Source organism: Daphnia magna, linkage group LG1, assembly GCF_020631705.1.
Source record: "Daphnia magna isolate NIES linkage group LG1, ASM2063170v1.1, whole genome shotgun sequence".
NCBI classification, from domain to species: domain Eukaryota; kingdom Metazoa; phylum Arthropoda; class Branchiopoda; order Diplostraca; family Daphniidae; genus Daphnia; species Daphnia magna.
Window position 1 is genome coordinate 8,883,348 of NC_059182.1, and position 13,854 is coordinate 8,897,201.

Sequence of the window (13,854 nt, forward strand, 5' to 3'; positions counted from 1 at the left end):
GACCCGAATATGTCCGAAGCTACGAGATTGGCGCACCTATGGAGAGGACTCAAGCCAAGTTTACTAGAGAAACTCTGGAGTTTGAAACCCAACTCATGTGACGAATTCCTTCAAGAAATTAAGCGGTATCAGGAAATGACTTTCCGAGCAAGACACGAGGAATAAGCGATGGGCGTGGTCGGAAAACAAACACCAACGGCGGGAAGTGAGAGAATGGATTGAATAGAAAAATTGCTAGAGGGACTGATGGGAGCCGTTGCATTAAGGAACGCATCAGGGGCAGCCGCACAGCAAGGAGAAAGAGCGGAGAGTCAACAGTATCGGTCGGATAACCGATCGATACTGAAATGGACTTCGGATGGGGAACCTATCTGCAGCAGATGTAAGACGGAGGGACACATCGGGAGAGAGTGTCCAACAAGAACAAACGGTCAGGGAGGCCTGAGGGGTCGGACACCGGACGGACAGGTCGTATGCTACGGGTGTGAAGGGATAGGACACATACGTCGTGACTGCCCGAGCTCCCAGCGAGAAGGAGGGGCACCACAACAGCAACGGCAGGTGCGATTCGCTGGAGAGGGTAGGCAAGTAATTGGTCTAGTAGGGACACAGCATGTAGACCCGGAGGTGCTAGCATGGCCAATTCTGAAAATCGACATCCAGAGGATGGTAGTACTGGATGTGTGGTGCTGGGGAAAACGGGCGGCTGCCGTGATAGATACAGGGGCGGGAGTGTCCGTGTGTTCGCCCAAATTAGTAAGAGAACTAGGGATAACAGTGACACCATGGTGCGCAAATCGTCTAGTATCAGTTGACGGCAAGGAGATTCAACCGGGAGGAGCCGCAATGCTGTCAGTATCAGATGGGAGGATGACCGTCAAGGGGGAGGCTTTGGTTCTGGACGGCGACATCGAATTACTTCTGGGGAAAGACATGTTGGAAAAACTTGGAACGCGGATGAAGATTGGGGCGCTACCGGAGATCTTCATTGGAGACACTGCCATGGGAGCACCGGTGGAAGAGATGACGGAGGAAGCACCGAAACTAGTAGTCCAGAATGGATGCGAGGTCCCACCCCGATCGAGGAAAGTGGTCGCAACTCAACACTAGATTTGAATGGGTTTGGCGAAGGTGCACTGATGGAACCATCCCAAGCATTGCAGACGACGAAAAGGGTGTCGACGGGTAAGGTCCTAGTTAGCGGCGTGGGAACAATCGGACAGATGGCGATAACCCACTTATCGGACCACAAACAATGGATCGAAGAGGGGACGTTGTTAGGAATAATCGAGCCAGTGACCGAAATCAAGGAGGGAGACATGCCAGTAGCCGTCGCGACAGCAGAGGCAGAGAAGAAAGCGCGTCGGGAGCACAAATTTGACAGCAGGATTGGAGAAGGATTAATGCCGACAGACAGAGAAAAGATCCGAGAAGTGTTAGTGGAATATGGCGACTATTTTTCGTGGCCCGGAGACCAACTAGGACTGAGTACGGCAGCAGGGCAGACAATAGAGGCCGCCAAAAAAAAAAGGATGATGTTTTTGTTTTTTGTGGGGGGGTTTCATGTGGCCTATATCATGTACCAATGTTCCCGGTTTTCTTTCGGTATCTTTTTTTGTAATGTTTGTTTTTTTAGTAATGCATTCGGGGACGAATGCAGCTAGAGGGGGGGATGTCACGTGGTCAATGACCACGTTATGTGATCCGGTATGCAATGCTACCGGACGTGTGACGTCAGTGTTTTCCCCCCATATATAGTCCCCCGTGGTCGTGTATCAGGAGGCAGTCTTAGTCTTGTGAACCGTCAATACAACATACTGTTACAGTATATTTCGAAATCATTTCGTTCTAGCTACTGGAAAAGTTTTGTACATAGCCAAAGAGATAATCAAATTTGAAACCGAAAAAGAATCAGAACACTAAATTTGTGTCATCGGTGCGGACGGAACAGCGATGTACACGGGTTGCAACAGTGGCGTGATTGTATGTTGTAGAGAAAGAAGAGATCGACATGAGAGAGAGGAAAGAGAGAGAGGAGAGGGAGAGAGAGCCTGGAGAGAACAGGAAGAGAGAGTTCTGCAGGAAAGAGAGGGAGAGGAGCGTGGACGCCGCCGGGAAAGAGAGAAAAGTGACAAGAGAACATGAAGCAGATTCCGCAGCCGTTCAAGGGGACGTTCACCACGGGATAGACCTCCGTGCGCAGACGCAGCTCCAGGCATGGCCCCAATCGTTCCAGCTCTGGCCAACACAAGTTTCACCCTGGACCGCGAGAAGGGCAGGGATTTCAGATCCTGGATGACAGCAAAACTGAAGTCGGCGGAGGGTAAGCAGTTAAGAGAGAAGTATGTGCCAAGCTTCAGATCGGATTCTTTCGAGCTGGTTTGCCCGCAGCTGGACAGCTCTATGGCAAGAAGACTGAAGGACTTGAAAAGTGTAGAAGCAAGAAGAGCGGAGACCATCGAGAATGGTTTATTGGTCGAGCAATACGAGATTTTGGACATTGCTCGGCCGTTGCTTTTCGTATGAGAAAATTTGTCGAAAGATCCGGCCTTAAAAGATTCTCCTTTATCCGAAGCCACCGGGACGGCCTTGCAGCTCTGGGGCAACTCATTCTTCAATTTAACGGCGAGGTAACGGGAAAACATTTTAAAGACTACGGACCCCAAGTTTGTATCTTTATTGAACGAGTCACATCAATTCTGCAAGAAAGAGACTGGGTCTCTCTTCGGAAAAAGTTTTTTGAGAAGGATGGTGCGTGATGCCGACGACGACCGGAAGCTGAGGAACATGAGAAGAACCGGCGGCCCACCTAAGAAGTCCTTCCCGCGTTCCAATAGCAGCTTCCCAAGGAGTGGAAAGGATCACGGGCGCTACGGTTCGTGTTTCCACCCCTACAGAAGTTCGACCGAGTTCAGCAAGGGCGGCGGATTCAATCAGCAGGCCAGGGGAAGAAGGTATGTGGATTTTTCTAGCCCTTTAAGTAAGAATTCTGCCAGTGACAAATATTGTCTGGGCAGTAGAGTTAAGCGTTTTTCCGGATTTTGGCGGACATTAACTCAGGATCGGTGGGTCTTGGAGGTGGTTTCGTTAGGAGTGCGTATCCCATTTATAGAGAGGCAAACGGTGGCGTTTTGTTTTGACAACGTGCATATGAGTGAGAAAATGATCATAATCTGTGACGAAGAGATTAAAGCATTAATCGAGAAATAAGCGATCAAGGAGGTGGCTGGCCCGGATCAGCGATTTGTGAACGGGTTATTTGTAATACCCAAGAGTTCGGGTGGTTATCGGCCGATTATTAATTTAAAGTTGTTGAATCGGGCTGTGGAACAAAAACATTTCAAGATGAAAGGTATTGGGGTTTTGAAGGAACTAATAAGAGAGGGCGATCACTTTTGCAAAATCGACTTCAAGGACGCGTATTTGACTATCCCACCCCACCCAGACGACCAGGAGTTTCTTCAGTTCAGGTGGAGGGGAAAGGGTTATCAATTTTTGTCTTCATGCTTTGGCCTTGCGTCGGCTCAATGGGCGTTCACCAAAATACTGAAGCCAGTAGTCGCCTTTTTGCGTAAACAGGGGATTAGGCTTATAATATATCTGGATAACATCCTTATTTTGAACCAATCCAAGAAAGGGGTAGAAAAAGATTTTGCTGCAACAGTGCTGATTTTGGAAACTTGTGGGTTCTTAATAAATGCAGAAAAATTGATAGGAGAAGGTGCGAGAAATACCGAATATCTGGGCCTACTAATTCAGAGAAACTTTCCTTGTCGCTTCTTCCGAAGAAAATAAAGAAATTGTACTGCTTTGCGAGAATGCGGAATCGGTATCTTTACGGGATATTGCAAAAATCATGTAAAGGGCAAGAGGAAGATTGGGAAGGAATGTTCCAGCACAGCTGATCGTGATCCTAGTTGCTAAACAATAATAGCCAAGGGAATGTTTACCATAACGATTCAATAACTTCAACAAACTACTATAATAACACACTCGCAACCCTCTGTGAGAATAGTTTTCCTGAGTTAGTTTTTTTTTTAAAGTTTGCGCAACAGTAAGCAAAATGTATACTTTAAACTTTTTCAGAACAGCTGAGTTGATAAAGCAGCTGATTCGCAATAGAAAGTAAGAGAGAACTAGGGTTCAATCCCAAGGGTAGGCATTTCTTTTTTGTGTTTTTTCTTTGGCTGTCTAATGAAGGATATCCAATGGATGATCCTAAAGTACGTTTAAAAAACTGGGCGTTAGGACGTCGTGGTGACCTTCATTAGACGTTGGATGGGATATCCCTACTACCTGTTTTAGCAGATTTTCCATTTACGTCTGAAAAACCGATTTTAAACGCATTTTTGTTTTAAAAATGAAAATGATAACCGTTTGTAAAACGGTCGTTGATATCGGCATATTCGAAAAAACAGGGAGTGAAATAAAACCCTTAGAAAACTCGTGTGTTACTCGTTTGCGATATCCTTCCCCCCTTTTTTGTTGAAGAACATTAAACTGTAGTTGGACGAGTAAAGGGTTGGGCGAGAAAAGTACGACCAGGACATTTTTAAAGTTTCAACGGAATCACTAATTTATCAAAAATTAAATTTGTAATGATAAGTAAAAGTGGCTGAATTGTTAAAGCGTCTGAATGTTAATGGTAGTATAAAGCAGTACATCGTTGAAACCTGACAAACCTTTTTTTTTTATTTCGTTTTAGTCAATTCTCTTATAAGCAAGAAAAAGATTGTTACCAATCTGTTTGAAATACTAGTATTAAACGCTTTTCTAGAGTGAAACAAGCCGTATAATACCAGTATGACTAACCGGTTTGAAACGCAATACTGGTTCAATATACTCGTTTGAAACCAGTTTCTATGCGGAAAACAGGTAGTAGGGATCCCGCTTGGTCCAAAAGGAGTTACCTGGGATATCTCTTTGACGGCAGAATGCTAGTAGGGTTGAATCAACTATATACAGAACTAATCGAAAATTTTACCAGCGACCAGAAATACTTTTATGAAATGTGCATAACAGATCGTCGAGGTTCAGCCCCAAATGGTTTAAGGAGTATACGGCAAACTCATTCGTAAAGGTTGCAAAACCCCATTACTGTTTAGCACTGACTTTTCCCAATCTGTTGATTGTAGGGGAGAACGGGGTCAACTTGGACACGGGTCATATTGGACAAAGACCCTAAATGCTACATGTTATGGAAAAAAAATTTTTTTTTTAATTTTTGTATAGACTGCAATCTTTAACGTTCTAGAAAAAATATTGATTAAAATCGAATCATTATTGTTCTTGTTATCGCAGAATTAAAAAAATTGCCCTGTTTGATGTAATATTCTTCCCTATTACTGTAAGCATTTTTAAAGTGAAAAACCCTATAAATGAATAAAATAATGATATGTGAAATAGCCAATTCATTTCTTTAATGATTGATAAAAAACTTAAATTTTAATGCCTTTCCAGTGTTAAGTTATTAACGAAATACTAAATAGCATCGGGTTGGGTCATTTTGGACACACAGTTTTGGGGTCATATCGGACAACTTCGATATTGGAGTGGGAGGTGCTTGTGGAGAAGCCATATACGTAAAAATAAGATATCGATTACAAATCGATACTCGATTCTCTGTTAAGCCCTCCCATTTTACTCTACCTGCCTACAAATTGTCCATTTCAGCCCCCTATTTGGTAAAAATGACATAACTCTCTATTTTTCATTTCTATTGCAAATATTTCAATATGAATGACTAAAATATTGAATAAGCAGTCTACCCATATTTTTTTAAAATTTATTTTATGTCTCCTTATGAGGAAAACTGGCAGTGTCCAATCTCACACCGTCCCTGTCCAGTTTCGCCCCGCCGTTTAAATAAAAACTAAAAAAAAAACGACTTCATTAAAATCCTTATAACTCGTTTATTTTAAGACTTAAAAAATACAAAAAAAATTTTGGAGTTACCCAAGAAGGTGCTGCACCATTAACTAAAAATAAATATTAGAAAAAGAACATAGAAATCTAAATAAAGAGGAAAGAAATTTTTTGTCCAGTTTGACCCCGTTCTCCCCTACTAGTCCACTCTGTTAACGTGCTGCCTAGCATGGTACTTTTCTCTCTCTTGTGTTTGAATCTCTGAAAAAGAACAAATAAATAAGAGGTATGTTCCTTATCTCAATGGTCTCTGAAATACCATATTTGGTCATACAATCATCTAAATGTGTGTATGTCAGCTAAGATTAACTTTAACAGGTTATGGTCCCAGCTGACACTTTTCACAAGATAATAATTTTTTTTACCTATGCTTTAAATAGATTGCACAAACAAGATGGCAAACAAAGCTTTCAGAGACATTCAGCTCATGGTGAAGTTTGATGGAAGCAACTACCCATCTGGGAAGTACGGCATTTTGATGGTACTGAAGAAGCAAATGCTACTTTCAGTGGTCGACGAAAGTGAAACCAAACCAGAGTAGGTAATAAATTGCTACAGTCAAATCGAAGAAACTCGATGGGGTTTGTGCACATGGTGACTCGGTGTATTTTATTCCTCTAGTTTGTTAACTTTTAATTAACAGAACAGGTAACGTATTGCAAATGTAGACTTGTATCTGCCATAGCACAGGTGACGACATTGCAAATATGAAATTGTTTTCCACCTCAAGTAGAAGATGTGATGGTAATGCAAGTGAAATCTTCATAAATTACATTGATTCCGTCTGTAAAATTTCACTTTGTGCAAAAACAACAAGAAAATTGGGTAATCATTGTAAAGTTTGTGTGCGGGAAAGACCAACTGGATGACATGCAAACAAAACCATTGCCGGCTCTTCGTTTCCAGTGGCTGAGGAAGAAATTGGAAGTTATGGAGTCATCACTAGATAATTTCGTTTGAGGGGACGTATTAGAAGTATACGACAAACTCATTCGTATGGGTTGCCAAACTCCATTTCTGTTTAGCCTTGACTCTTCCCAACCTGTTAATTATGCTAGTCCACTCTTTCAACGTGCTTCCTAGCACGATACTATTCTCTCTCTTCTTCTTAAATCTCCTGGAAGAGAACAACTTATTAATGAAAAACTCAAATGTAATTGCTGTAGGGAGATAAGAGATACAAGGGAAAAATCGGAATGGTCCAAAATGGGTCCGATCTCCCCTACCCATTTTCTGCCCCTACCCGTCGTATCCAACAAAGCCTCTGTCCATCAACCTCCTCTCTGACCGTCTATCCACTCTCTTTTCGCTAAAACGCCCGATGGCGCTAGTGGCCCATTGACCTTTTTGTTCCCTCTGCCCGTCGTTTCCAACAAAGCCTCAGTCCATCAACCTCCTATCTGACCGTCTATCCACTCTCTTTTCGCCAAAACGCCCGCTGGCACTACTGGCCCATTGACCTTTTTGTTCCCTCTGCCCGTCTTCCACCTCACACTCTTTGCCCGTCGACCCACTTACTTACCGCCAAAATGTCCATAATCGTTGGCAGTCGACCCACTTGTTTCCTCCGCCCGTCGACTCACATGTTGTCATCCACCCATCTCAATAAATGCCCGTGGACTGAAAAGTTGCAAATATCCACGATTCCATCCAACCTCTATGCCTCTAGTATTCAGCAGTCCCATCCCGCCAATACTCAACAGACAGTGGCAGATTGAAGCTAATCAGAGCATGCTCTCAGCCATTAAGCTCCTCCTTTTTTCCTTGTTCGATTTTTTACACAGTACTGCTCTGAAATAGTACTGAAAAAGCGAGGGTTTTGGGACGGGGCGTATGGGTGATAAGCCCCCCCCCCTGTTGGGACTGCCATCTAGCGACAAATGAGTTTCTGTGTGGAGGAAGACAACAGAGCCGCAAGAGCCGCTCCCACCGGGCGGAAAATCACTCTTTCGCCCCGAACGCCACGACCCAAAACCATCGATTTTTTCAATAGTAAACCTCGTAATAGGGTACCCCTTTTCTGAGAGGAAAGATAGCCACAGTGGAGGAACCAGGGGTCTATGATCATGGCTCTATAGAGCAGTAAAACATCCAGTGTTGCGAGATACCGCAAATGCGAAAAAATTCATTTGTGTCGAAGTTGGTCTGCTGTGCCTGCAGCGTCTTAGGAAGAAACCAACTTCTTCGCGTTAAAAATAAGTTTTCAAAAATATAATTTAGATTTCCCCGCTTTTTTCCTAGCTGTGGGTACCCTATTTATTTCTTCATTTCCAATTTTTTTTCTAGCCCCAATTCTATCTAGTTTATTTTTATTTATTTATTGTTTGTAAGTGGCTCGTCTCTGTTGGCAGAAGAATTTCGTTTGCTGCAATAAATTCGTCTGCTACAAGAAATGAGCAAAAAAGCCACTCACAAATAATAATTTAAAAAATAAAATAGATAGAATTGGAGGTAAAAAAAATTGAGAAATGAAGAAATGAATAGGGTGTCCACTGTTAGGAAGAAATGGGGGGGGGGGTCTAGATAATAGTTACGAAAACTTATTGTTTAACGTGAAGAAGTTGGTTTCGCCGTAAGACCCTGGCTTTATCGGTGCGGTGATATCGGTGATCGGTTCCATTCTCAGATTATCAATGAATTGTGATCTAAATTGGCAGTTACCCTGCGGCCAACAAGAACAAAGTGTGACCCTAGTCACGTGATTCTTTAGCCCTATGGCTGAAGCGGTGTTATCGGTGCAGCACCGATTATAGCACCATTCCGCACCGAACTTCCCCGATTTATTTTAAATAGGTGAAGGTTAGCGGTGTCCCCGATTACCTGAACCCCAAAAATCGCACTGACCTACCCGATAAATGGCCGATCGGTTGCGACCCGGGTAGGTAGTTTTCAAGCGGTTCGGTTCGGTTCAAAATACCCGGTGAAACTGAAAGACCCCGTGCCATCTTGAAAAAATGGCGGATACGGGGCGCCAAATTACAAAACGATGACAAATACGATGAATTAACCGAACTTTAAGCTTAAATAAAATTTCTAGGTAAAAATCGGGGCAAACGTCAGATAATCGTGTCTGAAAGCAGTGTAATCGTGGTAATAAACTGGGTTTTGGAACCAATTAGCTTCTTCCCGGGAAATAAGGCCCGCCCCCCCCCCGGCCCCCCAAAAAAACCGATAGAACCACACCGAAAACCGAAATGACCTAACCAATCAGCCAAAAAGCTACCTGATAGATAGCACCGCTCAGCCATAAAGGGCCGAGCGCTTCCTACAGACCAACTTCGTAGCGCTCGGCCCCGCGCCAACGGGGTAGCTTTTTAGTCGATCCGGTGCTGGGATAATCTTAATCGGGGGAAGGGATTTCGGTGATCGGTGTGGTGATATCGGTTATCGTTGCCTTCCCCGATTAATAATGAATAGTGATCTAAATTGGCAGTTGCCCTGTGGCCAACAAGAACAAGATGTGACCTAGTCACGTAAATCTCGTTGGCCTATCAGAACGCAAGGTCACTGGTAAGACTAACCCCTTATGGCGGAAGCTGTGCTATTGGTGCAGCCTTGTACACCATGGTTGGGTTGGTTCATGCTGAGAGGAATCCCTATACCGCGTTTCGTTGGTCTGTATGTCTAAAATTTCGACGGTTTTGGGACGGGGCACAGTGGTGGAAACTAGAATCAGAGTCATCTATCGAGAGAAACTGAGTTATTCAACGGCCATTGTCAGTGTTTCTATTTGAGCTCAATTTTTCTTGTATCATCTGCTCTGTTCGTTTCCTTTATCACTTTTGTGATTGGCTGTTGAAGTTTTCAAACGTGTTTCCTGATTGGTGCACTTATCACATACCCGCTGGAGGCTTTGACTGCTATTTCCGAAATTAGACACAACGACAGACGATTCCCCCCATGTCGTGAACCAACCAGGGTTCTATGACTCTGCTACAACTTCGACACAGATGAGTTTTTTCACATTTGCAAGAACACGCAACGCTGGATGTTTTACTGCTCTATCATGGTATAGGACAACTTGATCTCGGTCGCCGGGGCGAACCCTACCGTCTTTCATGGGTACACAGAAAGGTGGTAGGGTTCGCTCCGACGACACTAGGGGAATTATTTACATCGTGAAGCTGCGCATCTTCCTTCCTCTACACAAAACCCCCGGGCCTTTATTTTTTTGTTTTGTGTTTGTTATTATTTATGTTTATTGTTTATTTTTCTTTCTGTTTCCTTTCCGTAATACAATGCCTTTTAACTTTACAATTTTGTTTTCATTTATTAGCATATTACTTAATTAAGCAATAGATGTTTTTCACTCCTTTATCGGGTGAGTAGGGTTGAGACCGAAGTGGCTGTTGCGCTTTGGTACAACATCGCTAGGGTGTCAACCCTGACGCACGGCAACGTCCTTGAAGCGTCGTATGCCCAATCACCAAGTCTTTTTTTTTTCATTTTTTTCACAATTTTTCACAATATACACTATTTACTCACAAAAAACACGTTTTTAACTAATCAAGCCCTGAGTCTCTTTCGAATTTCGAGGTAATTTAATTGAGATAGCAGACGGCAGTATGCTTTCCATGAAAAAAGACAAGACTTGGGGATTGGGCATACGACGCGTCAAGGACGTTGCCGTGCGTCAGGGTTGACACCCTAGTGGTGTTGTACCAAAGCGCAACAGCCGCTTTGGTCCCAACTTTACCCACCCGATAAAGGAGTGAAAAACATCTATAGGGAAAACGAGGATTTATTGCACCTAGGGATCGGCCTCGACCCTAATCGGGGCGCATTTTTCCAATCGGGTTTCGAAATTCGGGGCTCAGGGTGGGGCGTTCAGGGCTCGGGGTAAAAATTTTTGAACCCAGATCTCAATTGGGGTTGTATCGGAGTGCCTAATCGGGGATGAAACCCCGATTGCAATCAATCGATCGACGTAAAAACATAATCGATCAAGTTTAAATTGATCTTTATGATGAAAATCGGGGAGTTCGCCCCGGTTGCCCCGATAAAAACCCGACCCAAATTCGTAGTTTGAATTCAGGCGCAATTTTTGCAAATGGCGTCGGGGCAAGCGGGTTAACCTAGATTTTTGCCCCGCCGCGCCCTGGCTGATGAAATGGCAACCCGATTCAGCCCCGATTGCCTTTTCCCGGGCCGGGGTGGGGTGGTTAACCCGATTATGGCTAATCAGGGCCGATCCCTAATTGCACCTAGGGCTCGGCCCCGATTTCAAATTAATCGGGGACACCGAAAACCCTCACCGAAAAATGAGGTTCGGGGACGGTGCGGAGCGGTGATTTTTTTCCGGTGCGGTGCGGTGCAAGCACCGGTAAGCACCGAAAGCACCGAATAGAAATTTGCCTGAGGGGGTGCGAAAAACAATAAATGACGCTATGGTTGACTTAACACCGGAGCTGTCTCCTGATAGGTCATCTATAATAAAATTGCTCCTCATAGGTCAATCAGGACCACGTGACTAGTGTGACATTTGTGTTTGTTGTCAGTCAATGATGAGTGGTGTGTTTAAGTTGTTTAGTTTATTGTTACTTATAGTTTGAATCAAATTGGATTCGTGTTTGTTGTTTTTTAAGTGTTTTTTTATCAACCATTTAGTGAATTTCAACAGAAATGCCACCAAAGAATTCACAAGGGCAGAAAAGATCTGTGTCGGCTTTGTCGAATGTTTCAAACGTTAGCTCACCAAGTACAATCAGCATTGAACTCTACGATAGTGTTGAAGAAGGAGCTGAAATGCAATCAACAAATGAAGCATGCATTCTTACAGGTAAGTTTATACCAATTAATGAACAGAAATAAAGTTATTTAACACAAGCTTGTCAATACGCACCAATCCGCCAAGACCGCCTGGGGTAGTCAAGGTCAAAAAGGGGAGACAGGGTAAAAGGATGAGTGAAAATGACCGCCGAAGCCAATATTTTACATCAAAATAGGGAGATTTCAAACAATTAAATCGGCACTATGGAGAAGTTAACCCTAGCGAAAAAAATTGAGCATATACTATCATATGTCCTCTTTTTTTTCGTGCAAAAATTACAAATAAATCTCAGAAGCGAATCTGTTCAGGTCTACTTTTGTAAGACACACTCTGAACATTTAAAAATTAAATAACGTAATTAAATTTAAAAATTTTGAAACAAAAAAATACCATTAAAAAGAGCGTCAAAAACTGAATAAGACGTACTTATTCAAAAATCAATAGAGAAATAGAAACTAGTCTTAAATAAATAAAAATGAAAACGCGGAAAAAATCCTAAGTTACGGCAAAATGAAAAAATCTGATTTTCATTTTGCTGTAACTTTTTCCCTAATTGCGCAAAAAAAAATCCTTTGGCCAATAAATTTTAAACATATTTATTGATTCACTTACCAAATTTCAACGAAATCCGAGTTTTGGTCACGCATCGGATTTGTCAAATCCGTGTGGATTGACCCATGGCCGAGTTGGACGATAGCCTAGACCAAGTTCCTTTTAAGTTTTCTGCTTATTCATTAGACCAAACTGCTGATCAAAAGAAAAGTTACGCCTCAAAGCTTCAACGCAATGGCGTGAATGACTGTCAATTAGTCTGTTTCATTCCCGCACTTTTTTTGATTTTCATATGGGCATTTTTTTATTGAGGTTACTTATAGGTTGAATAACTACCCTATTTTTTTTTCTAAAAAAAAAAAAAAAATCTAGACCCCCCGCCAACTCATAAAGTGTCAAAATGGGTGTTTTTGGACGGTTTTTCGGCACGCTTGGACTGCGTGTTAGTTTTAAAAATCGGGCCTTAACATATTATTATTTAACTAGTGAAACTACATATTTTTACCAATTTTGAAGAAAATCTAATGAAATTTAGACCCCCCGCGATAAGTTTTGATTAAATAAATTAGTAGTATTGATGAGATAAATTTATTTTTCCCTGAGTTAATTTTTGACAAAAAGACTATTCAGTTCATGAATATTCAAATAACACAGCTCGATAATCAATAACATAAAAAACAGAATAAATTCATAAGCGATCAAGATCAGACTTCTTCAGGGACGCCATTGATACTCTATGATTTTCAACAACTTGAAATAAAAAAGCCTGCTGTTCCTCGGATTGGCAAATGTCTTTAAAATCAGAAATCAATTTTATTCCGCGTTCTGCGCAGTCATTTACGACTTCTAACTGTCGAACGAAATCCCTAATTTCACGATAATCAGTCATCCGCTCCCAATACTTTAATGGAAGCTGCAACCAATCTGTTTGACTAGCATGAAGTCTCATAACGTGAAAAAGTAGCCATAAGTTCGGGCCTATGAGTGAATGTAAAAGAGGCATGTCGTCAATGGATTTAATCGGAAATTTTGGTTTTCCCACAATGAACTCCTTTGGTCTGGGTGTTTCCCACAACTTTCGAGCTAGTATTGACCGAGTAAACTCCGATAAATGCTCGTTGAAAATTGCAAACACAACTAAGGCTTCTGTAAAATACCATTGATGGCGGAGACAAGATTCAATCGCTGCATTTGCTATTACTTCGTCATCGTCTCTGAACCATATCATTGACCCCAGGAACAACAAATCGTCCGTTGGGGCAATAAGGGCCAATCTAGATCGAAGGAAAGATTTAGCATAAAAAAGTGCGATGAAATTTTCCATCCGGGTTATTTGATCTAGCTCTTTGTCTGTAAGTTCAAGACGAGTTGACAGCAAACACATTTTTAGGAAATAAATGGCCTTACTCATAAACCGGGCATGATGGAGCGCTCCCGGTTTCCTTAATTTAATCGTCACGTCACCGCCAAGAAAAAGAATCGTTAACTCTAGCAGTTCTTTATAATCGGCCCTAGGAAACACACTAGTCGAATAACAATCCTTCGCCCATTTAAGAACTTCTGTTGCAGTTGATGCTATCATTGATGTAATTGGTTTCCCGTTGTCA